General features: G+C 35.2%; 1 protein-coding gene across 5 annotated transcripts in view; it reads left to right on the top strand.

Moving 5' to 3' along the window:
- Positions 1-25,108, top strand: part of TBC1D5 (TBC1 domain family member 5) — a 313,398-nt gene that overhangs the window by 46,377 nt on the left and 241,913 nt on the right. For all 5 annotated transcript variants that reach the window (XM_088163893.1, XM_088163900.1, XM_088163888.1 and 2 more), the window contains one exon: positions 21,482-21,636. The gene's annotated coding sequence lies outside the window, so the exon portion shown is untranslated. The remainder of the gene's footprint in view (positions 1-21,481; positions 21,637-25,108) is intronic.

The following is a 25,108-nucleotide window of genomic DNA, read 5'->3' as shown; positions in this document are numbered from 1 at the left end:
ATCTGTATGCATGCAACACTTGCATTAATACATTAAGGCCGAGAAAAGTAGTTGAACGACTGGAGAAAAGATCTAGAAAGAACAGTGGAGTGATTTTTAAAAAGGGAAGGAAGCAAAATGTTGGAAAGATTAAGGCTGTTGTTAGAGGAAAACTGAAAGTGAGATAAAAGTGAAGAAATAAAGAACTGAGATGGGTTAGTGGAAGGCAGCTGTTTCTTTATAACACTTCACTGAAAATAACACCATTAGTCATCATCTCATGTAGCTCGAGTCTGGACACTCTTTTCTCTGAGACGAAAGAACCAGGCCTACCCTGAAAATATTTGTCTTTCCAAACTGAGAAGGTGATAAAATATAATGCCATTCTATATGCATTGCTTGCAAGATTCTAGATTATCATCTCAGAAAAGAAAAAAGAGTTTCATGGAGTTGAGCTCAAAGTTTACATTGTTGTTGTCTGAAGGATGGGAAGGAGGGAGCTCCTGATTGTTCAAGCACTTAACATGTTCTATTTCTGCTCATCTTGGGGAAAGAACTGCAAAGGCTTCAAATTGCATTTATATTCAAATAAACTAGAGTGCAAAGTAGCTTAAAGCTGTTGAGATTCTCTTTCATATCTCTGTTACTGGTGAACAAATGCATCTTAACACATAGTGCTGAAAGACTTACTGAAAACTTACCATGTAACTGGTAAGTTACAGCATTCAACATTTACAAGCATCTTCTCAGTTGTCGTCCTAACCTCTTCCATCCAAATAACACTGAATTCTGAATATTCAGGGTCAATACAACCTACAGCTCCAATCCTTGGAAGGTAAATAATTCAAGTTTTTTTAATATTGATTTCCATTTTTCCATTAGTGGGTCCCAGCTTGGAATTTCAAGTGAAATCTTTGTTGTAGGAAGTGGTGGTATTTTGATGCAGATAGTTCAAGAAAAATCAGAGAAGTGCCCATGCTGACTAAAATCAAAATTAAAAGGGCTTTGTTTTCTTGTTTCAAATCTTGTTCAGACAGGCTTGTTTTTTTCATTGTGCTTCTGTAGGTCAGGAAGGAATCAGATGAGAAATTGAAGCACAGTCACCTTGCTTCCCCAGATGCCTTCAATACAGAGATCTGCAGAATTTCAGCTCTAGATCTGTGAACTTTAGGAAGGCTCTGTAAATACATCTGTTCAAGTTTCAGCAAGTAGAAACTAGGTGCCAGAAAAACATACAAAGCTCTGTCAAGGGGTACTTGCTGTCTGTGGGGGCAGGATTTTTTGGTATTTTCTGGAAGGTTATTTTATTGTATCAGTGTCTTGTTATTTGCAGACAATGATGACAGTATAGAAATGCAGGCTGTAGGAGCTGATATATATTATTATAATTGTATTATTATTTGAGAGTATTTCTGTAAGCATAGTATATCTGATAGTAACAAAAAATCAGTGGAATTATTCCTGCAGCTTGAATCAGTCATTTATTCATGATTTGAACATAAAGACTTACATGGACATTAATCACCAATTTTTTACTTTCTTAATGTTCCCAAGGAAAGGTGGTGTCTGTAGTAAATTTGGTTTTCAAAAATGTATTTTTACTGTAGTAATTTTATATTTATTTATTGCTAAGCACAATAAGTACATTTCTGCGTTTTTAAAGTAGTTACATGTGTGAAGATATGTACATATTTTTTACATGTACAAAATAAATATTTTAAAAATTTTGCATGAAAACAAAAACCCAATTAATTTATTTTTAGGACTTTTCAAATTCATGTTCAGTTTACAGTGAATTAAGTGCACAAAGATAGTGATACATTGGGTTTTTAACATACATGTTAAAAATAGGTAGGACAAAAAATGCACTTTGAAATGAAAAGGGATTTCTCTAATGCGATACTTAAAATAAACTGAACTGGTAAAACTTTTTAACTGCTTTATAAAAAAGGTGAGTTTTATTATCAGAAAATCTTTTTATTCTGTTTTAAAATAGAACAAGTCTTTCTGCTTCTCCTGTTTTACAGCATTCAAAGTTGTTGAAGTGTCCCATCCAAAACCTTGAAAAAATCAGAATATATCTGAGAGATTGTCACAGTCTGTAAATGCTGAATAAGTAATTGAGCAGACTACTTCCAGTTTTTGACTGTTTTTTCCTTAAACCTTTAGCAGTGAGGCTTATGACAACCAGAGTGACTCAAACCACACACACTTCTAGTCTCGTTTCTCCAGCCTGTCCAAGAAAAGATTCTTAGAAGATTTGCTTAAGAGTTTGAGGAGTCTGTGACATTTTTTCCCACATACACTTCTCTGCCTTTTGGAGATCTGGAAGCTTTTGCTGAGGAGAATCAGCAATGATGTCTTTTTATCTATCAGCCTGAAGCTGTATTGTTTGGGGTTTGTGAGGTTTTCGTGTGTATGTTATTTATTTTGATGGTGGTGTTCATTCCCCATTTTTATTCTCTCCTCCAAAAAAACCAGGTCACTATTTGATCCTCTGTAAAATTCTAATGTCCCACGGCAGACAGTTCTGTGGCTTGACTTTTAACTAGGTGAAGAAATAATGCCTTCTGTTTTGCAAATGCCACTTAGTAACTTCATTCAGTTACCCATTCTCTAATTTTGTGCCCTAAAATGGAAAAACAAACCAGTGGGGAAGAACATCAGCCTGGCTGAACACAAAAAAGAAAGAAAAATGAAAAAAAAAAAATAAAAAAAAAGACAGTGTATCAGCATTGGAAGAAGGGGCAGGGAAACAAGAAGGGCCAAAGCCTAACTAATACTTAATCTGGCCACAGCCACTGCTGTAAAAGAAAAAGGTTTTGTAAATACATTAGCAACCAAATGAGGATTGGGGGCAATATCCATCCTTTATTGCATGTGGAGGAAATATAGTGACAAAGGAAAAGGCTGAGGTACATAATGTCTTCTTTGCTTCGGTATTTAAAAGAAAGACCTGCTCTTCTCTGGGTATCCAGTCCCCTGAGCCTAATTTTTGAGTCCCTGAGGGATCAAAATGAAGTTTCCATACTCTCATGGGAAGTGTTCAGTGACCTGCTACACCACTTAGAAACACAGGTCTATGGGGATGGATGGGATCCACCCAAGGGTAGTGAGGAAGCTGGCTGAAATGTTCATTAAGTGTTTTCAAACATTTACCAGAAGCTCTGGCTCACTGGGGATGTCTCAGTTGACTGCAGCTTTGCAAATGTGAAGCCTGCCTACAGGAATGGTCAAAAGAAGGATCTGGGGAACTAAAGGTCTGTCAGCTGGACCTTCATGCTGGGGAAGATCATGGAGCAGATCATCCTAGGTGCCATCACATGGCACGTACAGGACAACTGCATGATCAGACCCAGCCAGCATGGGTTTATGAAAGGCAGGTTCCTGTTTATCTAACCTGATGTCCTATGATGGTGATCCATTTACTGGATGAGTGAAAGGCTGTGAATGTTGTCTGCCTGGACATGAGTAATGGCTTTGCCATTGTTTCTCATACTGTTGTCCTGGAAACACTCATCATAGCTTGGATGAGTGTACTGTTTGCTGGGTAAAATAATGGGCGGATGGGTGGATGGATGGATGAGCCCAGAGAGTGGTGATGAATAGAGTTACATTCACCTGGTGACAGATCATAGTGGTGTCCCCAGAGCTCAGTAGTGAGACAAGTGCTGTTTAATACCTTTATCCAAGGGTATGTATGAGGGAATGGAGTACACCTTCAGTAAGTTTGCAGCTGACACCATGTTGGGCAGGAGTGTTGATCTGCTGGAGGGTAGGAAGCCTCTGCAAAAGGATCTAGACAGGCTGGATCCTGGGCCAGTGGTCTGAGGTTGAATGAGACCAAGTGCTGAGTCCTGCCCTTGAGCCACATCAGCCACAGCTAGTGCTACAGCTGGGGCAGAGTGGCTGGAAAGTTTCCTGGAGGAAGAAGGCCTGGGGGTGCTGGTTGACAACAGCTGAACATGAGCCAGGAGTGAGCCCAGGTAGCCAAAAATGCCAGTAGCATCCTGGCCTGTATCAGCAATTAATGTGGCCAGCAGGACGAGGGCAGTGATTGTTCCCCAGTGCTGGGCACTGGTGAAGCCACATCTTGAGTCCTGTATCCAGTTCTGGCCTCATGAGTACAAGAAAGATACTGAGGTGCTGGCCAGTGTCTAGAGCAGGGCAATGAAGCTTGTCTGAAGCACAAATCTGATGAGAGCAGAAAGAGCTGGGGCTATTTAGCCTTGAGAAAAGGAAGCTTGTGAGACTATATTGCTCTCTACAATTACCAGAAGGGATGGTTGTATTCAGGTGGAGGTCTCTCATTTCTCCCAGAGAACAAGCACTAGGATAAGAGGGAATGGCCTTGATGATCTTAACGGTATTTTCCAACTTAAAAATTTCTATGATTCTATTATTCTGTCTCCTAGGATTGCTCTTTAATCATCTTACATGCTTGTACAGAAAAAAATACGACATAAAAGAGCTTTCCTCCAACAAATAATTAGTAATCTATCTTTGTGTACTGCACAATGGAAAAATAATGTCATCAAGGTAATCTGGATACTAAAGGCAGTGTAAAGTAAAGAACAGTATCCCTGTTTTCCTTAAAAAGAGATGAGTGTCAATTCCAAATTGCTAATTAAGATGTCCGTTGGTTTTTTCAACTAGACTGCATAAAGTGATTGAAATACTGATTCAATGGCAGCTGTATCACTTCTGCAGATATGTATATAGTTCATTTTCTTCTCTGATAAAATTAATTTAGGACGTATTCCCAAATATTCAATCCTTTTCTCTCTTTGCTATTGAAAATAATGATAAACTATAGAGCTGTTAAGCCTTACATAGTTTACAGGGTATTTATTGGAAACTATTGTAAGAGTTGTGGTAGGAGTATATCTAGAAAAAAATTCCAAGAATAGCTAGCCTTGATTCAAGCATGGGAAGTCTTATATTCCTAACATACTGAAATTCTTTATGTTATATTATGTTCTTTATTCTTTATGTTATATTTCTGCCCTAAGACTTAGGAAGACTGCAGTGTATGCAGTGCAATCAACTGTTCAAAACAATAGCTAACAAGCTATGGAACACAAAATAGAACTGAGGGAAAAAAAATATATCACCTTTAATCTTCTACATTAGACCAGTTTTCAAATCCATCGTCTGTCATTTAGAGCAGGTATCCAGAAAACAGGTATCCAAATACCAGTAAAGGTATTTGCCAATGAGAAGTTATTCATGTGTGAAGATGATTGTCAGCTTTTTAGTGTTTGCCTCCTAACAGTGAGAAGTGCATGTTATAAAAAGAGGGGTAAAGCTCTGTTAGTGATTGCAGGGAAGGCAGTGGGAGCATGGTGGCTGTTGGCAGACAAATGTAATACCAAGGTGGACTAGGTGGGATCTTGCCTCTCTGCTGAGCTCCAATGATCTCTTCCCTACTGTAATGTTTGGTGATGCTTCAGCTGTGCTGCGTTCTATCAGTCTGCTTCAAGGGAATAAGCATTAACAAAAGAGAATCTTGTTTTGTGCAAAGAGTTAAAAAATGTTTTGATGTGTAGGACAGCAAGAGCAAGAAAAGCACTTTGGACTTTTAGTTGATGATGGTGGTTTGCTGCCTGGTAGGAATGTTTGTTTTGTGTTCTTGGTCCAACCTCCAAGAAAGTTTGTCCTTCATGTAGAAGAGTTTTGTCTTTCTAATCACAGCAAATTTTCTTCCTCATGGAATTTTTGGTAGTTATTTAACTGAAATCAAGCGAGTACACAGAAGAGAGAGCTCAAACCCAGAATTTTATGCCTTGAACCTGAAATATTCTGCAGCTGAGTGATGATGAAGATATGAATAATTGAGTAACTTTTAGTCATTGCTAGAATGGAGTAGTTTTCCAGCTAACAGAAGAGGTGATAAGTGTTTTTTCTGCAGATGCTGCCAAATACCAGGTTAGCATCAACGAAGAGTGTAAGTGTTGCTAAGCTACAGAGTGGATTGGTGAACTGTGAACATTATTTAAATATAATGTTTTCAGATGTTGAGTTTTTTTGACCATCCCTTATCTATCTCTTCACTGAGTAACGTTAGCCAGATGTTTGTCCATGAGGTGGTTTTGTCCAACCACTTCAAGATTGTGGCATGAACAGTCAGAATGGTGCATTGGAACCCTGCTAATCCTATGCCTGTGTTACTTAGCAAGTCTCAAAACAGCTGCATGTAGCTCTCGAAAAGGAGCAGAAAAAGAAATGATACTTCAGGAATTTCACAGGCAAGGAACTGGTGGGAATTGTTCAGAGTTTTCTGCCAGAATTACGCAGATCACTCTACTTGAGTAACCAGGACTTGTCACTTTTTTTAAAGTAGGTGAGAGTTCATCATAGGTTAAGAGCTGTTGAGATACACAGAAGAGTGAGAATAAGTGTTTTTTTCTTTTTAAAAAGACATCATACAGAGTTGCTGCTAAGTGCTTTCAGTCCCTTACTTGATCTGAAACTAAATATGCTTGTAGTTAGCCTTTGTCAAGTAATTTCATTACTTGCTTGGGGACAGGTTGTGTGATACTGAGAAGTAAACTACTTCTGGTTGTGTTTGCTCACTGTTGGATTGCTGAGTGTTTGAAAGAGGAAGGAGAGATTGTTCCATTACTGCACTATTTTTGTCCAGAGCAATGCAAGTTCATGAACTCTGCCATGAGAGTCACAGATGATGAATTATATTTGGAAATCTTTACATCACAGCCCTGACAGACCTTCATAAAAAACGTGCTGAAGATTGAAAGCGTAGGTGATTACTACTTGTGGGAATGAGCTAAATAGTTCCTTATTGTTGCAAAAACCTTCTATATGTGGCTGATCTCAATAAGGCTTTTATGTGCTCAACATTGAGAAGGATAATTCTTAGAGAAAAGCTTTTGAGACCTGTGCTTCATGCTGTGTCACTGCAGTTATCTGGTGACCAAGACCTATGCTGTTGGAAAGAATCCCTAGGCTTGTGGTGTGCCCCCAGCCAGGGATTTGAGACGTGTTTCGGTTATAATCCTTTACGTTCTGTCAATTAGCATTTTAACTTTTGGGTGCTGTTTTATTTTTTAATCTCTCAGAAAACCTGTTAACTAACAGGGAAGCTGGCTGTTGTGATGAGCCACTATGTTCATGTGTGGAACTGAAATACAGTGGTCATTTCACTGTTTCATCACTGCTGGAGTTTGTGGATGTCCTTGGCCCTTTCTGGTGTAGCCAGCAGCCTTGGATACTCTTGTTGACCACTGCCTTAAATGCCAATGTTCTGTTCAATGGCACGGATAGGGTTGCATTGATCTTCATTTTGGTATTTTGCTTCTATACTTAAATTTCAACTAGGCTTTCTTGTTTCTAAATGCCTCCTAAAATGCCTCCATCCTGCTGCATGGTGTTGGCAATAGTTCTCTTGTGCACTGTTTGCAGAAATAACAACAGAGTCAGACTAAGGACAAAGTTGCATCGTTGCTCCAGATTGTTAATTTTTTTCCTCTAAAGATTTAGAAGATTAAATTTCAGATGTGGACATTATTGGATAGTATTTAAACACTAATTAAAGGTACTAAATATAAAATTGTGGATATTGCTGTTCTCTTTGGAAGCTGGAATTTACTTCATTGCAGAACAATATAGGCTGCTAACTGAACAGTGGTCGCAGTTATCTCTCAACTTTGCTCTTACCTGGATATTGTCATTGTAGATATTTTCTGACTTAGCAGCTTATTTGAGAGTAGAAATCAGGCTGATTAATGTAACTGGGAACTGGAAAAATATAAATGCGCTTTTTAATCAAGATGTTCTCGATGAAAATGTGTGTAATGAGATGCAATTTTCTAAAAGTCTGTATTGGTCCATTGTGAATTTATTTGGGTGGAAAGATATGCAAGATGTGGGCATTTGATTTCCAACTTCTTGCTTATTTTTGTGGTGCATTATTTATTTAAATGGTAAAACAGTAAATTTAAGGCATGTGGCATATTTTCTTCTGTCTTTAACGTGCTTTTTACTGTCTTTATATCACCACTACCATTTACTGAATGCTTTGAAAGGATGCTTTTGTTTTGTAAACTCGGGTTGGAATTTGGTTTTTTCTTTAATCTAGGAAAACGCCATTACATTGAATATTTGGCTGAAGAATTAGGCTTTCATTTTTGCCCATTAGGTCTCACAGATAATTCTGTTCTTATTTTGTCTAAAGATGGGTCACTTTAGGCTGCAGTTCTTCAGCATGCCATGTTGGGAAAATGCCTTATTTCTTAACAAGAACTCCGGGAATTGGGAATGCAAATATCGGGGCAATTTGAAATCAGTCTTGAATTTTATTCTGTGCAAATAGCCTCTTTGCTATTCTCAGCCTTCTGACATTTTGAGTGTTGCAGCTACTTGAACGTTTGTGACTTCTAATGCTACATTCATGCAATGAGAGAGGTGATAGAAAGTCATTGTGTCTGGATAGTCTTTGTGATTCATATTACCATAATAATAAGAATGAGAGTTTTCATCCTGACTACAAAAATACACGTTTGTGACTACTTTAGAAGTCTGTTTTAAAGATGTGTGAAGCACTTGTTTGTTTTCTGGACTAATAGCTATATTTCGAAGAGAAAGACTTTCACACTGCCCAACTTTTGAGTCTGACATTGGTGACTCTGCTAATTGTAATAGAGCTGTGGAGCTGTTTCATTCCAGATGGAACTTTAATCTGGCTTCTGATTGAGCTGAGTGTCCTTGTAGAGTCTCTTAGCATCTGCTTTGGAAATGTATATAACATTATTCAAAATTTGTACCAAATTAAACCACCCTAAGGCTATAATTCAATTTTTCTTTATTGAGAAATGTATTGTCAACAACTTTATGCCACAGAGTAAAATCTGCACTAGATATATTATTTTTTTGGCTATTAACTGATCATTAAGTTTACTGTGATTGAATTTCCAGGTTCTTCAAGTTTACTTGATCAATTGTAAGCTTTACACTAAGGAGTCAACAAATAAGGGAAATGTGGTCTCTTCCGGGTTTTTTTTATTTGTTTTTTGTTTGTTTGTTTGTTTATGGGGATTTTTTTTGCTAAAAGTAGATGAGCTTCAATTGATGCTTTCTACCATAAATATCTGGATTATATTTTTATTTATCAAATAGTCATTTTTTAATAATTCTAGATAAATTCTGTGGATGAGTTTGAGATACCTGTTTTGGTATTTGGGTTGTAAAATCAAAAAGAATGCATGAAATATGTTGACATACACCATATCAAATCAATTTAATTCTGTATCTTGCTTTAGTTTCTCTTGGATCTCTAACAGTTAGTAATTGTGACTTTTCTTATTTCTCAATTTTCTAAAGTCTGCTATATTTAATTACAGTTTTTATTAAAAAATCTTCTTGAGCTCAGTAAAGCTGCTGTTTTGAATACCAGTTCTGTTACTAAAGATGGTCAGATTAGGGTAGCAAATTGATGCAGTTTTTCAGTTAAGACTTGTGATTTGTGGTATAGTCCCTAACTGGTTATGAGGAGTCTCTAATGAAGTTATGAAGTGTTAGGCAGCTGTGTATGTTGATGGTAATGTTCAGTGCTCTTCTTATTTCAATACTCTTCTTATTTCAGTTTTGGGCATGAACAAAATTTAAAACCACAGAATTATGGACTGAAATTGTGATAAGCCAACTACCAAGCGTTATTGAATTTTGTTTATTCGCTTTTTTTGTCTTTCATTGCTGAGTGGAAGAGCCATAAGCACTTAGCCCCAGTCCAGTGAATAGGTATAGCAATGTGTTAAGTCCCTTTATAATGTACTTTTCCTGTTACAACTGAGCTACACAATAAAAAGCAAAGTAGAACTTCCAATGAACTAGTGCCATTCTCTCCACTTTAGCAGACTGACTTGCCCAGCTTTTTGGAGAATGGGATATACAGTCTACCATCAACAGTGGAATCTGAGCCCTAGCTCACTGATGTCATCCCCACTCCAGCTTCATGCAGCATTAGATGTCCCCATCCTCCTTCATTCCTGTTCAAGTTCCTGTGCAAGTCTCTAGGCATTCATTTGGATTTGTATTGAAGAAAAAACAGAAGTTATTTATTTTATATTTCAGATGCTTCTGGTATTTGATTTTAAAACAATTAAATTGCTATGAGAACAGAACTGCAACCCCACAAAATGGTTTAGCCATTCAACCAGTGTAAAAGGAAATCTCCACTTCCCTAATATATCTTCCTTTGGACATGCTGGCTGCCTTACTTCATCTTTCTTCATGCTCCATCTTTTATGCTTGAAGAAGTTTAGACAGGTTTGTGTTTCCAAGCTTTTTGTCAGTGAACAGAAGAGATTGCACACAAGTTACTTCACGGCAGAAGCCTGTCTTCTGGAGGAAGGCAGTGACTGGGCCAAAATGGGAGATCTATCTCCTGTCAGACAGCCTTAAATCAGCATTAAACTGTCATGCATTTATTAGAGTGTGCAGAAACTGCAAAATTGTTGTGGTTTCTTTCCTTACACTTCAAGCATCCTCATTTATGTGTTACAAGAGACAATAGTTACAAAGTGAGAGTACACAAGAGATAGAGACACAGTTGCCAGATCAATTTCTTTGGTATCTTAATGCTGTCAGCTTGTACTGAAGTCTGAAAATATATGACCAAATCACTCATTAATTTCTTGAGAGTGGTTGAAAAGTAAATTCCATCATTCAGACTGTCTTTTGCAACATGGTATTGGAAAAAATACCAAAATTAACACAGTATCAAGGAAATGGATATTTAGGAGTGCAGTAGTAATATTCTGCCTTTTCTTCCACCATCTCTTCTAATATTTTCTATTTCAGTGCCTCTTGTGAATTTGCTTTTTCAAGTTTTTTTAATATCAAAAACAAGTGAAAAGAACCAAAAAAAAGGTCTTTCATTTCCTTTCCCAGATTTTTCCATCCATGATGCTTACAAAATCCCATCATTGCTTTGTGACTTGATTGTTCACTTGGTGGCTTTCCAACCTCTCTTACTTTTTTATGTGCAGAAAATTGTTGTAATCTGAGAAATTTTACTTTTCAGGAATATATCTAGTTTTGAAAGGACTAAGTATAAATTAGATCTTGATTTTTGTCACAAATAAAAAGGCAATATTCTATGTTTTTTTTAAAGCACCCAATGACAATTTTCAGTCTCCATGGAATAAGAATTTTATGATGGTTCTTTTCATTTATTTGCATCTGATCGCATGAAATTGAAGAATAAAGCATGGAGAAAAAGGAACCATAAGAAATATGGTTTGTGGGAACATGACCTACTTTTAGAAGGTCACTATTTCCCTCTTCTTTCTCTTATATGATAATTTTTTTTGTAGGTCACACATACTGTCAAATACCTAGTATGATCCCCAGATTAGTAGTGTTGCCATTCAGCTGGTCAGCTGCAGAGATGAATCTATTTCAACATCTATGTGATATCTGCATGATTGTACCAAGAGGAGCTGCAGATTGATATAAAGTGTATCTACATTGTAGTTTGACAATCGTTAAATTTCCATTTGGCATAGTTAAAATTATTTATAAAAGTGTGAAAAAGTAATAGGCTGTTTCTTGTGAGATTTTAGCCATTGGTTATTAGTAAGTTTAATTTATCCTCACTAAAATGAAATTAAATTACATAAATACATATCACTAATAAATGTAGCTATACTTCAATTAATTTTTAAAATAAAAAAAAGAGGGGGTTAAATAAAGCGAAATATTTAATTCATAGATACCTGGATTTTGGTTTGACCTATGTTTGTTAAAAGCAGATATGTTTGTCATTCTGATGAAGATGCATTTCTTCTTACCTTGCTGTTGACAGAATCTCACCTTCTTTTCCCATTTATTATGATAATAGTCTACCAGATGTCATATGTCACAGCCTAGTGAAGTTGTCTCTGCCTATTACCACATACATATAATGTGCATTCTAGTCTTTCTTTCCTTAATTTAGAAAATTTTATATGCTCTTTGACATCTCCTGTTTTAAGTAAAAGAATAGAGGCAAACCATTTAAAATACTTGAAAGCAAGTTTAGAAAGAGTAGGCTATTTTATTCCCATTTTAAATAACATTATGTTAAAAGTCTGCCTCTGTATGGATGGATAGCCTGAATCTCATACAAATGGTCATACATCTTAAAATTCTAGTAAGTTACACTGTGTAACTTTTTTTGAAAACTGCCTGTTTCAGTGGACAAATGCATAGGTAAATGCAAATAAGAAGGACTTAAAACACAAATTACTGTTATGTTATGGATACATCTAGTGATAAGAGCAACAGAAATCACATATCTTTAGCTAAAACATAAAACTGAACAATAGTCTTTCTCGAAAGAGTTACAGTCTAAAGGACAGGATAATCTCTTACATGTATTTACAGAGAGAAGAAGAGTCTAAAAAAGTTTTAGCACAGATGCAGCAAGCTGCCTTTTGATTGAAAGTGTAGCATTGTACATGCCTGTGAATTAAATCTGTATGGAATTCACACCACACTTGCAATGATGGGAAGCTCATGTTGCAGAAGAAGCAGAGCTACCTGTGAAAGCTCAGCCAGATTGGGGAACTAGCACTTTTCAACTGTATTGGAAAATTTTATTTCAGTACCAAGCTTTGTGCTGTAAAGGTTCATATCTTGAAAAATGTGTATTTTCTACAAGTTTGATCTGTGTTCATTTTGCATTATGCATCAGCAAAGAAGATCACACTGACTTTTCATTCTTATGTATTGTTTTTATGTTTGGGTGCTTTTTTTCTGTTAAAAAAGGGTAAAAGTGCCCCCTAGACTTACGGATTTTTTTTCTTCTACACTAAAACCTACAGAATTCCATTTAAGATGTTCTTTTTCTTTCAAAATCAATATTCAGAAGTTTAAAGGCTTTTTTTTTTTTTGTCCAGAGCAGCAACAAGAACATGCAACAATCAGCAATGTAATGTAGTTTGTTTTCTTACATTTTACTGTGGAATTGTTGGTAACTGTTGCATGAAAATGCTTTTGTTCTTCTACAGTAATATTTTAGATGAAAGAATGAGTTCTTCTCTGTACATTCCTGAAGGGATCATTGCCTTAAAGCTGCATTATATAATGTAATATAGATGAATATGACAAAAGTCAACATAGGAAACTTATGCTTGAGGTAGAAGAAATCAATATGAAGCCTGACATTTTTCTTTTATATTTGCAATATCTGTGCAACCAGAATTGACCAAGGCTCAGAATATTTGTAATTAGACCCCCTTGGAAAAAAATTTGAAATAAAAAGTGGGTCACTGTGTGAAATCAGTGTTGTACTCCTGAAATTTCTTTCAAAATGAGTTTTAATTTCTCATTAATAAAAACCCAGTACTTAGGTTTAATTTATATGCCTTTCAAAGACTGGAATTTTTCAAGTAACTGTATTTTAATTTTTAAATTGAAGCAAAGGAATATGTTAAATTGTAAAGATTAATTTTCTGTAAAAGTCAAACAAAACTAAAACTGTACATTCAATAGAAAACCTCTTTTGTTGAAATGATTATCTGTCAGATGTCCATCTTTTTAAAATGAAAAGTGGAAGAAAAAAAAAAAGAGGGGAGACATTTATATAAAATAACTGGTTTCTTGGGTTGTTTTCCTCTCCTCTCCTTAAACAAAATGTAGGTGGCAAATCCCAGTCCTGCTGCAGTCCTGTTACACTGAGCAAAAGGCAAACTTGATGCACAGAAAGGAACTTTTTGTTCAGTCTTATGCTGAGAATATTTTTCTAAGTAAGCAAAGCCTATACGTAGAAGATATTTCTACCTTCCTATATCTATCTGAAGTATTTATACCAATTTAAATAATGGGGCATCAAACAAGGGTATCTTTAGGCTAATGGAGCAAATATGGACTAGCTGATGAGCTGTCTGCACTTCTGAATTCAACAGTTAGACATGATTCGAGGATGTATGCATTTTCTTCAATCTGGAAGCAGTAGCAAGTTTAATAAAGCTGAAATGACTGTCAGTTTTCTCTCTTTACAGTCCATAATGCCGAGCATGTCTTACAGAGGCCTAGATCTCAAATAAAAGAAGCAGTTGTTATAGCATTTAGAAATTATTCTGCTGTAAGTTTTGGTTTAAAATTGGGGTGTAGGCTTGCGGACTCTGCTCTATCTTCCAGAGCTTTTTATTTTTTTGTGGTGTTAATATGACAACATAATTTTATATGGTCAAATATGAAACCATATCTTGTAGTATGATTCTTGCTCATTTTTTTTATCCAGATGTGTTTAACATAAACACCAGTTATACAATTGGTGATGTTTTCCAGCATGAACAGCACTTCATTTGCTAATATCTGAATTAGCAGAATATACTTTTTGGAGTAGAATCAGTAACTTCATATAAAATGAGCCATTTTTAATTGTTCAATCCTACTTTATTTTTTCAAGAATGGCTTAATCAAGTTTCATACTTGATCACTTTGTTTGCAGATTACCACTTTGTGTATTTGTAGTTTACTACCTGCTTCTCAGCAGCAATATCTCTTCAGCTCTAAATCCAAGGAAGAAACGAGTACACATATTTATTTTTATTCTTGAATTTTGTCTGCATTTCACCACTTGTTTTCATTTTATTGGACCAAGTAGGCCAAAGAGAAAAGTATGACTTTCTATGCAAAGAGATGATGTGAGTTTGATTATGAATTAATATCATTAAAAACCATCAGAATTTAACTGTTATTAAAAATGCAATTTTAAGAAGTACTGTCATTGACAGTCATTCAAAAATATATATTTAATGTAGTAACAAAACCACTTAATTTCCTTTAAAATAATGCCCAATCTCTGAGAACTTTTTACCGAAAATAGGTATAATCTCCTGTGTTGTGTAATCTTGCTAATTTTAGCTGAAGTAATTCCTTTGCCTTATCAAAGTCGGCTCAACTACAGGGAGGTGGAGGTGTGCTTCTGTGCAGTAGTGGTTTTCTCCTGAGCAGAACTCCAGCATTACCAGTTCCTGACAGCTGCAAGCCAGCCTCTGGGCATCTTGCTAAATTTTCAAATGTAATTATACAGTAGACTTCCTTTAACAAATTCTGTGTTCTCCACTATAATTATAACAGCTCTTGCCTCTAGCCTGTTCCTTGTCTTACAACCCACCTCCATATCTCCCACTGCTGGCTAGTGTTATCCAGTGGAGTTGATGGATCTAGAAAAGCAGAGTTTTTTCTCTCTGTTGTCTTTCATCCACACAGAAGATCCACTCCTTCTGATCCATTATACTCAAATGACATGTCCCTTAAAGCTGAAGATTGTTCTCTCATTCACAGAAGAGCTCTTGATTAGCATGACACTTGCATTTTTTTTAAACAATTTTTGATTGTTATTACAGGACAAGAGTTAAGGAATTATTAAGAGCTATCAATGAAATAGCTGAAGAAGCCAGGACAAAGAAAGAAGGTCTTCTAAAAATACTTGTTTTCATGCTCTGCAGTTCAGGATATAATTTCTTTCTCCTATTTGTGTGTTAGGTTTTCATGTATGAAGCTGTTCATCCTCCTTTTAAGAACACGCATGTAATGCAATAATAAAAATAATAAGTGATGCTTCTTTTATAAGAAACTATGTAATTTTAGCTAAAGAATAATGAAACGGGACAACTTACCCATAGATATTCTCAATCTAATATTGGCTCATGACAAGGAAATTTGAAAACAACTATGCAGAGTAATAATCTCCTGTCCACCTGTCTGTTAGCAATGGAAGTGATGGGTTTGAATATGGAAATCAGAAGGTAAGAGATTAACAAGAGACAACGCTGTTGAAGATGTACAGAGACACTTCTCCTTTTTCTTCAGTTTCTTACTGTAGTTGGCTGTGGTAGATGGAGTGGCACTGAAGAACTGTATTGCCTGGAAGGTGACAGATTACCATTCTTTTCAGTCTGTCCTGCAGCAGGATCAAGTACATTGGTCAAACCTTGCCTGAGAAGCTTCAGTTAGTGACATACCCCAGCACGCCTTGAAGTCATGCTCCCACTGACTTGCCATAGTTTGCCTTCATCTTTCTAAGAATTATGATGTCCAAAACGGTATAAAGTTTTGAAAGAGATGGAAAAAAGTAATTTTCAGTTGTTCAGAGCAGGTGCTGCTACGTGTGCTGCTAAACATACACACATCGACATGCACTTTGTGTGCTTGCTAGTGTATTTCAGTGAGATGTGTTTATCAAAGATCCAACAAAATTTACTCTTCTCAATTCATTGATACTCTGTGTAGTGGTTTACTGCTGGTCCATTTTGTGTTCATGTCTATGATGCACCTTTTCAAAATGTAGCACTTTTGATTTTATTGATTGTATTGATCTTTATTGATTTCTGACCATATCTTCCCTTTTTCAAAAGCATTTGGAAATCTTTCCTTTGAGGTGCTGCTAGTTTCTACCAACATTCTCTTATCTGCTGATTTTAAAAATATTTACTTGGATTCTATCTTCTTCTTGAAATTTGTTTGTGCAATACTGGGTTCTAGAATCTTTTCAGGTTTCACTGGTAGACTGTAACTTGAAGGTGGGACTTAGGCCCCCTGAGGGGAGACTGGAGAGAACTTGTTCAACTTGTTTGGTTGATTGGTTTTTTTCTTTTCTACTTCTTTTGATTTCCTTTATTCTGATCTTTTAGAAATAATGAGACAACAGATCCTACTCTGTTATGTCTTTCTCCATAATTTTCAGCATGACTTTTCAGGTTGTTTTTTTTTTTCCCATTCCTTTGTTACTTTAATTCCTCTCCTTGTTTGTAGCAATGGCATGTGTGTCTTGTATCACTGTAGGTCTCATTGATCACTGATACAGGACATGGATGAAAACTTTTTTTCCAGTGAGACAAGCTGACAGGATGTGTAGAAGAAATTTTCTTTGCTTTTGCATATTTTGTAACTTCAGAAAGGCACAGTTAGGCTCATAGCAGTAAGATTTCAAAGGTTACCATCAGAATATTGTGTTCCTTTGTTGCAGCTTATATACTAGGTGGAATGGCAATAAACAGGTCAGTTCCAAAAGGAAATGAGATAAAAATTTTGCTTCTCTGAAATGTAAAATTAGAAGTGATTACATAGTAAAATCATCATTGTAGCCTTTTGAACTGCAGGCCATTAAAATGGATCAGGTAGAAGACTGAAAGAAGACATGGAGGACTTTGTCCTGGGGTGTTACATCAAAACATATTAAGGAAATCCTTTTATCCTGAATGACTGTGACTTTGGTATTGGGTAGGATGGCCTATGAGTGGCCTTTTCTTGGTGTTTAATAAATTTGTGTGTTACCACTTACTCTTCTTGTATATTGCAAGATGGAGAATTTCGCTGTAAAATAAAACTATAGAATTAGAAGCAGTGAAAGCAGGGTGGATTTTTTTTCATGTGTGTCATATAAGCTGAGCCCTCTTGCCTACCAACAGAGAATGAGAACAGAAGCCAGGATGTTTATACCAATTGATACTGTCTCATTAAAATTCAATGTTTTATATTTTACCTTTCAGTTTGCTTTAAGGTCACTTAATTTTTGTTACTTCCCTTTATAATAAGCTAAGAACAGAATGTTGCTGAATACACTGAAATAGATGTATATTTTTTAAGGTTGGCATTTAAACAGACAAAGGATCACGCTTAATGCTGCTGTGATAATAAATAGTACTATAATTGATTGTTGATAGAAACCCTTAAAATATATTTTTATGGTTGAAATGTACTTTGGATAAACAGTGTTCAGTTTGCCTATTAAAATAATTCACTATATACCATGGTTTCTTTGAGTATTAAGGAAGTAGGACTTTTCCAACAACAGTAATTGGTTGACACTGCTTGACCTTAATGCAAAGCTACAGTATTTAATGAACAAACGGAGGGAATAAAGTTTTGATAAATAAGGCAATTTTCATGAAACCTTTAGAAATATGCTTGAAGTCTTTTAGTGTTAGATTGACGGTTTCTCCTTTTGTGAAAAGAATAAGTGAATAATTTAAGGCTATATTTCATGTTTTCAGATCTTCATTCTGTCATATAAATAATAGACTGTGAAATGCAGCAGCTCCTGCATTCACAGATTTAATAGACCTGTACAAGTGAGTATCTTGCTTGGCTTCTGGCATCTTAAAATGCTCTTTTGTGTGTATGTATACCTGAGAAGCAATACAAAAATGGGACTCTCTTCAAATTCCATACTTTGAACATGCCACATATTCGGTTTTTAAAGGAATCGTTCTTAAAATATTTAATTACATCTTGATGTCAGGTTTTACTTCTGTATTATGATGGACACACATCAAAAAAGCAGTACATGGCTATTTGAAATTAAAGTCTAATTTAAAATTTACTTACTTAACGAGAGACTGTGGGACAAGCATTCAGGTTTGAATCCCTCAGCATAAATATTAGAAATACCATTGAATCTTGATGAGAAATTAACAAATGTATTTACTAAAACAGTGAAATATCAAAGTAATTTGTTTTGTTTATTATATGTATTCTTAGTTATGTAATTTTTTAAAATGGAAGCAGTATTGGGGGAGGAACAACAGACAATAATAAAATTAGACTATTAGTTTATTTTCTTTGCTCCCATTCCCTTTTCCTCCTCCTGCCCTTTAGTTTAATGTATTGTGAAAGGAGAGTGAAGTAAGGCTTACTGAGAACAAGTGGCAAAGCATTGGGATGTTTTCATGTTCTCAGTCTTCCAAGCAGAACATATTTTTGTGACTAGTGGACCATGGGTAGCACAAAAACTTCTTTGGAAGGTATGTGCTATTGTACCTGTTTATTACCTTGAAAAAGTACTTCCCTAAACACTTCCATTTACAGTTTTAAGTCAGATTACCTGCATTTTCTTCCTGATACCTATTCCTTTAAACATTGGAGTAATTCTAGTTATTAGGAATCTTCTACTAGCATATGATACTGAACTCCTGCTCTCCTCCATCGTGTGTAGGAATAGAGGCATTTGTGCAAGTAAGGAAATACCTTTATTCCTATATTGAAGATTGCTTTCTGTAAATGATGTTCAAGACGTCTGACAGTTGGTCTGCATTTGCCATGGTATTGATTTATGCAGTCCTCATGTAGGTTCCAGAAATGTCTAGTAGGTATCCTTCAAAGTGAGCTGTCTACATGAGGTTGCCATCACTTTTGCTAAAATACAGGCAGATTCTGTTAGTGCTTACTAATAGTTTAGCTCATGTAGTAAAGTTACTTTTTCTTACTTTTCAAGAAAAATAGTCTTTACATCTTTTGTCATGGTAATAAAAATCTTAACATAATAGTCTATTCTGTTTCATAAGTTACTCTGGTAACTTTTTAATGTCTTTATATTTTTTCATTTTCTGAGATGATTTTCTTCATATTCACAGTAAGTCTGTCTTTTGATTTCAGCTAGGCCAACTGCTGAAATGGAGATCATACTTTTCCTGTTCTCCCTAGTCTGTCCGACTTGTTTGTAACTCAGAAAACATCAGTGCAGGCATAGAGACCATTTTGCAGTCTAACTTGTTGAAAAAACTGTCAAAACTGTATGAATCACACAAAAATCTTTGTGCTGAACTGGTGTGAAACACATTGTCATCACCTCTGTTTTCAGAACTTACACAGAGTAATATTTTCTATTTATTTTGCTGCATGAACATTATTTAAGCCATTGGCTGAGGATGTTTCTGTTGTTTCACTAAGAATTGACAGGATTAGTGTCTTAAATATATTGATTATATTAAACCAACCAGTCACCTATTGGGTCCACCTGTGACTGAGTTGGCTTGTGATACTCGAGCAATGCATTTGTGGTTGTTCATTGTTGCTTCAGTACAAGACTGTGGTCTCACTGTAGCTCTGCAAATATACACATACAGAGTTTGGGTGGAAATGCAGGAAGGAGAGTATAAAAAGCAAAGGAAGGCAGTGGGAATGCAGCACAGCAAAAGATGCTTTGCTAGTGGCTAAATGGATACATTTGCTAATGCTGATGATTTCTTTTAAATTCTGAAATGGTTAAATGTTCTTTATTTAGTCAGTGTGGCTTTTTTTTTTAATTTGTTAACACCTATAGAAATTAGAAAGAACAGTAGTTATGACAAATGGACTATGTAATTTGAAAATTGTATTTTGTCACATGTTTTAGTCACAAAACCAAGTTGAAATCAATTGTCCAAACATTCACTTAACATATTAATAAGTAATACAGGAATGCTCTAAGCCCTCTTGAATTAGATATATTACATCTTGTTACAAAATTTAATGCCAGGCTTAATAACTCAAAGTATGCTCTAGAATAAAAATACATTTATGTGCTAGTATGTTGTAATTAGAATGCTAATCCAAATTACAAAAAAAACCCTAAACCCACTATTCAGTTGGAACTGTTTTATATACTGAAGAGTAGACAATTACCTTTAATTTAATATCTTAAAAAAGAAATCCCAGTTTTTATATTTTTTTACAAGTGGGTATGCTTTTTGTGGTATATTTCTAAATATTACAACACTGTAATATTACAGTGTCAGATCAGCCACAACACTGCTTGGATTTCAGGAGCTGTTTGGGTATTTACTTGCAAAATCAGTGTCATTTAGGACTTTTAAAAAATGTGTCTAGGTGGTTGTGTTTGTACATTTTCTGGTGATAACACTATAGAAAAGAACCACCTTTTCAAAAAGGGAAGATGGTGTTTCCAATTCAACTCTCTTAGCTTTGCATATTTGTAACAGGAAAAATTATTTTAAAATATAATTTTATCTGTCGTGAATAGACTTTAATCATCATACAGTAGCTGAAAAATTCTGCATAAATATATTTTGAAGAGGGTTTGTTTGAAGGTTTTTTTGGTGGTGTGATTTGAACAGTTAAAGGAGAGTTAATAAAAGATAGATGGCTGATAAGTTGCTGATGTTTTATTTGCTAAATTTTTTTTCAAACAATAATCTTCAACATTTTTAGTGTGTATGTAACCTGTAGATCCAGCTGTAGTGTGCTGTTGAACCCTATACGACTTCTTATGGTCTTATCAATAATGATTGAGCAACTTTCTAGAAAATAGATCTAAAATACCAAATCACAAAAATTTGTAAGTTACATGTTTTTAAGAAGTTAATTCACAGGAGGAGAAATTGAAAGTAATGCTCAGAAATAGGCAAGAATCACATGTTGATAAAAATTTCAGGTTGAGTACTGAATAAGTCTCCATAATTCTCAAATTGTTGGAGTTGTTTGTCTGCCATAATTGTCATAATAGAAATAAATAAATAAAACCACATGAACTTATTTTGCATGTTGTTTCTATCTGTCCTGATACATGATTATGTGAAATACAATACTTACTTCACTTGAAAATAAATACTTAAGCTAATTTCTGTCACTTTTGTTTTTGTTATATTGAAATGTCCAGAAGAAATGCAGTGACTTATGTCTTGAATCCTTAACTTGAACCTGTTAGATCAAATAAAAAACGAAAACTATTTTTAGATTTTTTTCATTAAATATATTTATTCTCCATCTGTAGGTCAGTTCCAGAAGTCTGGTACCAGGACTGCCACTCCAGCTTCCTCATTGCTTCTGGTGCCTGGGGCATATCCCAACGCTGTTTGCCTGTTGAATGTGTGGAGAGTCTCCTTCTGAAGACAAGTATCTCCTTTGTGTTTGAGCACCTGCCACTATGTGAGTTTATTTTTTTGTATTTAAAAAAAAAAAAAAACCAATCGGAGCTTGCCTCATTTTCATTAATGTCATAGTTACACATTTAACATTTATAAAAATATTTGTGATGTGTCTCCTGCAATTGTCCAAAAACCATTTTTATAGCATTTCTGTATCAAAAGAAATCTTGCTTTACAAATATAGGTTCTTTTCTCCCCAGTTAGCTGCATTAAATTTTAAAAGACAAGTGAAAATAGTGACTGTGGTATTTGGTTTTAAAACTGAGGGATAACTGTACTGCAGTCTGCTTCCCACAGAACTGGTGAAACATAGACCGTGTCAGTGGGAGCTTTTCTTTGCTTTTTCCCATAATGTGCCCCAAGTCCCGACCTGAAGGGGCAATTCACTCTCTAATTTAAACCTCTCCTTAACATTAACAACATGGCAGTGTTTAGTAATGATACAGTGTTTACTGTTAAAGACTTGCCAATTTGGCCTTAAATAGCTAGACTATATTACCTCAATTTGCCATATTCCCTCTGTTTAGTTTGGAATTACCTTGCAAATGCTAAGGTGATAGTGTTGAATTGTGTAAAGGAATTATAAATTGGAAATCCTAGCAATGTGGATTTTAAGTTCTGGTGTTGATCTAAAGAAACACACTAGTTTAAGTAGTTAAAGGTCAGTAAACTCGCTTTAACAGGTACTTTTTTTTTTGTTAGTGACTTCCATCAGTGCCTTTAATTAGTTATTTTCCCTTCCTATTCTCTGGATATTTTAAAATTCCTTTCTGAAGTGATTTTTTTATACATATATGAGCTTGTATATGTAGTTTCAGTACCTTTTAAGTGTAGTTAGTTTTTTCCAGTGTTGCAATAAAGTACAGAACACTACGCAGTGCATTAAAGAAATAGAGCCTATGCATCAGAACAATTTTCATGCCTCACTCAATTCTTAATGTAAATTAGTAGGAACATTGGTTATCCATTTGAGAAATTGAGTTGGTATAAAAATAAAAATGCACTTATGGTATGTGGTGCTTTGTGTATCATCTTGGGAGTGTTTTGCTGTTTATCTGTCACTTGCATTAGAAAAAGCAGTCACTGGCTGCAGGTGACATTAAAAATTAAAGGTTAACCTCAATTTCTTTACTGACCAGACGTGGGGCAGAAAGTTCTTCTGGATGTGTGCCTGGATTTTGGAGCTGTCAAATAGAGTTGAGAAGTAAAGACTGGTGCTTTTGATGGCTTAGTCTTTTTGTGTGTGCACGGGGTTTGATTTCACCATTTCCAAGTGTTTAGACTGCTTCTGATAGGTTATATCCAGATCATTTTCCATTGCATCCAACTTTGTGAAATTAAAAAATTACATGATAACACTATAGTATGTAATTACAATGAACTCATTTTACTGATCTACGTAATTCTAGGAATGTCTTTTTATTTTGTGGCTTAGAAAAACTAATTAAAATAGCTGTCTATCCTATTACTAGAGAATACGTGTCTTTCAAAAACTAGTTAAAATTGTTCTTGAAAATTGCCTTAGAAGCTTTTGAATATTCTGGTTTACTCATTTACATGTAATGTAAGACAAGCTTTATATACTCATGAACAAACCTGGGAGATCTTTAAGTTTTTGACAAACTCGACTTCACCCTCATAGTGCCTTCAAGGTGAGCCAAGTTCAGTAGCGTGAGCTTCCCTTTGGAGTCTATCACTCCAAATGTTGGAGGCAACATTGAAGCTAGTGAAGAAGGCAGCAGGGATTTCCATGTAATCTGCCATATTTGGCACATTACATGGAAAGAGGTGTTGTGCTTATTCAGTGGTAGACCAGTCTACAGGCAAGTCTTGACCTTTGAGATGCAACTTGAAGCTGTGGCTGCTGCTCTTACCTTCCATTTCAGCTCTTAATTTTCTTAGCCACGCAGTGAGTAGATCTGGTACTTCTTGTTGGCTAATAAGGGGAAATGAGAAGGGAAGAAAGAAAAATTATTTTTTTTTTTGTAAAATAGACTGCTAAAATGCATATTTTTTTTCTTCCCCATCCTCTGTTTACCAAACAGTGAATCTCTTCTGTCCGTGGCTGTTTTCCCCTTTTACAGCTCTTCATACAAGAAAACAGGAAAACAAGAAAATTAGAAGTTTCATTAAAGAAAGCAATGCATATTGATAATTTAGAAAAGAACACTGCAATTGATATATTTGAGGAACCCTAGTATTTCAGATGTGTATAATCTTATAAAAATTATATTTCTATGTGCTTGCTTCATAGTAAGTGTGGCACAGTTGTTTCAGGACTGGTATACTGTAGATTGTTCTGACTACAAATTAAATAATGTTAAGAATTCTTTGGTGGGAAAGTGATAATGCTCATTTAGTGTGCTTTACTTATTATTTCTAATTTGTTAAACCTTTAAGACAGATAATTTCTCTGAAGACAAAATATTTTTAAATGCTAGTTACTTATTTTCCTGTAGTTCCCACTGCTTGAAATTTTTCCAGTGTTCTCTGAGATTGGTTTCACTTAATACTTGGTTTCTTGTGTTTCAGATATTTTTATGTTGACATAATACTGAAACGGGTCAAACAGTTTCAATATTGAAGTGATTTATAAAGAAACTGAAATACTATATGGCTTTAAACATAGTTCCTTTGACTTAGGGAATAGTTAAATCCCATATAATAGTTGGTAATTGTTGGCTTGCAGCCTGGTTCTAAAGTCTTTGTTTTACAAACTTGGTTATGAAGCATCAAGAAAACTGAATGTTGGGTTTTTTTCAGATTAAATATCTCAGGTAATTAAATACTTAAGGAATTTATAATTTGCTTGTAATTTGAAATACAGTGCTTTCTAAGAAGAAATCTTTAAGTGATTTTATGTATTGTCTTACAGGCTCTAGAATAGGTAACGTTATAATTTGGCAGTTAATTTAAATATAAGTAAACTTCTATATCAGTCTAAAACACACTGTTGATTTGCAACTGTATTACAGATGGCATTTTTTCTTAACTAGTACAATAATCTGTGTTTTGTGGAGCAAGTGAATTACCTATTTGTTACACTGTTAATGCAGCTTGTAGAGGTCATCACACATCTGCATGAGCAGAACATATAAGTATTTTAAAAATCCAACACCAATTCAAACCACCCAGTTCATTGCAGTGTTTCTGTTGTTGCTGTTCCTACAGAGTTGGTGGTCCATTGGCTTGTGTTTAGTTTATGGCTGAATTGCAGAGAAGGGCTCAAGAAAGATATGCATAAGATAAGAATTTATTTCTCAGATCCAGCAAAACTTGCAGGAGGTGCAGTTTCAAATGGTGGAAGAACAGGTCCAGGATCAAAAGTTATTTTGCAAAGCACTACAATCAGGTCATATCAGTTCCCCTTGAGGGCACAGAGTATCAAGTCAGGACTAGTAATTACCATAGCGTTATTTTCAGTAGCTGTCTGATTCTCCTGGTGAGGACTAGTGGTACTGTGTGCTATTAGC

The sequence above is a fragment of the Sturnus vulgaris genome, chromosome 1, assembly GCF_052056855.1.
Source record: "Sturnus vulgaris isolate bStuVul1 chromosome 1, bStuVul1.hap1, whole genome shotgun sequence".
In the NCBI taxonomy this organism is placed as follows: domain Eukaryota; kingdom Metazoa; phylum Chordata; class Aves; order Passeriformes; family Sturnidae; genus Sturnus; species Sturnus vulgaris.
The sequence above is the reverse complement of the archived record's forward strand: the minus strand, read 5'-3'. Positions and strand labels throughout refer to the sequence as shown.